The sequence below is a fragment of the Alosa pseudoharengus genome, unplaced genomic scaffold (genome assembly GCF_046254945.1).
Source record: "Alosa pseudoharengus isolate Yale_2024_CS ecotype anadromous, Long Island Sound unplaced genomic scaffold, YU_APseudo_1.1 YU_APseudo_1.1_scf_24, whole genome shotgun sequence".
Classification (NCBI taxonomy): domain Eukaryota; kingdom Metazoa; phylum Chordata; class Actinopteri; order Clupeiformes; family Clupeidae; genus Alosa; species Alosa pseudoharengus.
In genome coordinates this window covers 5,555,206-5,558,347 of record NW_027468689.1, presented here as the reverse complement: position 1 = coordinate 5,558,347, position 3,142 = coordinate 5,555,206, and positions in this window count along the sequence as shown.

Here is a 3,142-nt window from a genome sequence, read left to right as displayed (position 1 = left end):
GTGACCTGATACCCAACACTCAGCAAATGATGTCACCAAAACACCTATACACCCACACAGATGTCATGGAGCAATTACGTTTTTAATTTTGTGAGCTAAAATGGCTCCCATGTTTTGGGTATCTCAGAAAGAAAAACACTATTGATTAATGAGCATGTTTTTCATCTCAGGAGGGTGGAAGCAAATGTATTAAGCAGACTTGCTTTTCACCTTGCAATGGTCATCTTGGTACAGAGCCGTGTCCAGAGAAGGATGTGTGGTCATAAAATAGGCAAGACAATTGAAGTAGTGATTTGACCTAATCAGTGAATGGAAGGAAGTGAGATCGGCGGTCCCCTCTGGTGAGTTTATGATCTGCCCCAAAGCACACGCCACTGAAATTCCCCTCCAGTGGGGGGCTTATTTTATGTATGTAGAGTACCCTGGATTTCAAACAATGACTTTTTTTTACATTTTATGAAATCTATATTGAGGCCTTCTATAAATACATGTTATTGAAATAAAATATTTTGGGAGGTGAAAGTATAAAGCTATCATTACTTGCTGTTTATATCCTACGTACAGTACATGGTACCTCTACTTAACACATTCTAACTGTGGTGGAGTTCATTTTTAAGGGAGACATTGTGTTGTGGCCATGACTCACGTCGACCAGTCTTTAGATAAGCTCTAGATATGAGGCAGATGATGAGAGGAACTGTCACTTTCCACAAGAAGGTAAAATGTTGCTCTTACTTACAACAATGAATGGCTTGCGTTCCTGGGTTTCAGTCAGACAGTTCGGCAGAGTGCCAGGTGCCTTAAAACATGACCTATCAGGGGTGTACGTGCTGCTCCACATATCTGCCCTTCCCATACACTGAATGGGATTCTCTCTGAGGGGAACAGTCCATGCATGTAACATATTTGTAATTGTAAAATGGTGATGGCTGTGGGATCAGGTTCTGTAGAAGATTGAGCTACTTTGCATTTGGTCTTGGTCCAGTACTAGTGAATGTAAATGTAAATCAGGTTCCTCGGGCCAAGTATACTTGCGTATACAAGGAATTTGGTCTCTGCATGTATCCCACCCGTGAATTAGTGAACACACAGAGCACACAGTAAGGTGAAGCACACACACTAACCCGGAGCAGTGAGCTGCCTGCTTCAGCAGCGCTCAGGGAGCAGTGAGAGGTTAGGTGCCTTGCTCAAGGGCACTTCAGCCGTAACCACTGGTCGGGGATCGAACAGGCAACCTTTTGGTTCCAAGCCCAAAGCCCTAACCAGTAGGGCACAACCGCCCCCTAGTATTTCTACGTCTGGAGCTCAAACAATTCTCCTTAAGAAATTAATTTAAGTCTTGCTCAGTCGTGACAGCCAGTAGTGAATTGTTGTGTCCCCAAAGATCAAAATGTTCACAGGTCATCTATGTTTTCTTATGTCAATAAAACACATAACAAATTATATTACGCAACTTATTTTCAACCTTAATGTTATTACAGCGGCAATATGTAAGAATTCTTCAGAAATTCCCTTTTGAGATTATTTTTCATCAGATGCACACCTGGGCTAGAACAACATGACAATCTCAGGCAGATGCTGACAGTAAGCAAATCATACATTCATGAGAATCCATCAGCATCTGTTAGGGGTGACTGATCGAAAGAAATTCTGATTTGGCAAAAAAGTTTCAGAAAGTTCTGCTAGTATGTGTGTGTGTGTGTGTGTGTGTGTGTGTGTGTGTGTGTGTGTGTGTGTGTGTGTGTGTGTGTGTGTGTGTGTGTGTGTGTGTGTGTGTGCGCGTGTGTGTGTGTGTGTGTGTGTGTGTGTGTGTATATGTGTGTGTGTGTGTGTGCGTGTGTGTGCGTGTGTGTGTGTGTGTGTGCGTGTGTGTGTGCATGTGTGTGTGTGTGTGTGTGTGTGTGTTTGCGCCCGTGCGTGAGTGAATCAGTTAACATATCACATTTCAAGCCCGTGCAGGCCCTGGAACACGGTGCTGTGTACCACAAAGGCAGGCTGTGTGGGTGTTATGATGAATGGGGTTTGCATGGCCTGAAGTCAGGGGCCTTTGATAGGTGCACAGGGCCGTTGTGTGCTGCCAGACAGTAATGGATGGGCCTTTGTGAGACCCCATTAGCTAAGCCTTATTAATTACCCGCCTGGCTAACGGATGACTGAAGGAAGCTCATTTACCTCCTTTAGCCAACGAGAAATAACTCTGTTACTTCAACATCCCTCTCTCCTCACCGAACCAGGCATCATGGTCGCAGAACAACTTTACTGTGTGGACAAACATATGAGCTTTTAAAAGGGGCTTGCTGTAGACATAGTAGACGCATTCCATGCTGTGATTGACACTGTAGGAAAATATATGCGCATTAATACATTTATTATGCGATGTAAAACAGTTGTTTTCAAAATGTGCACTGAACCACACAGCATGTTAATATGGCAGAGTGAGAAAAAACATTCTTTCTGGAGAATTTAACTTAATGAGAGCATTGCTCTTATAAGTAAAGCATTCTCTTTGGAGAATTTAACTTAATGAGAGCATTGCTCTTATAAGTAAAGCATTCTCTTTGGAGAATTTAACTTAATGAGAGCATTGCTCTTATAAGTTAAGGGTATTCTAGAGCATTGTTCCTATAAGTTAAGGGTATTCTAGAGGATTGTTTCTATAAGTTAAGGGTATTCTAGAGCATCGTTTTTATAACTTGAATTTCCCCTTGGGGGTCAATAAAGTATCTATCTATCTATCTATCTATCTATCTATCTATCTATCTATCTATCTATCTATCTATCTATCTATCTATCTACCTATCTATCTATCTATCTATCTATCTATCTATCTACCTATCTATCTATCTAAGTTAAGGGTATTCTACTTCTATACTAGCAGCTCTTCATCATACTGATGTCTGACAGCACAGCCAAGGTAAGGCATTAGTACAGTTTTTCTCAGTCGCTTTGGTGCTTTTCTCACATCACTATTAACATTTGCACAGCAGTTAGTGCATTTCTCAAAACAATTAGTGCAAACTGCAAAACCTAGTGGATGACCTGCAAAAGCACGTCACTTGCTCAAAATGGATAGTCCATTCCTCAAAAGCAAGTATTTATGTCAATGAAACTGTCAGTGTCATCAAAATGAGAAGTCTTGACA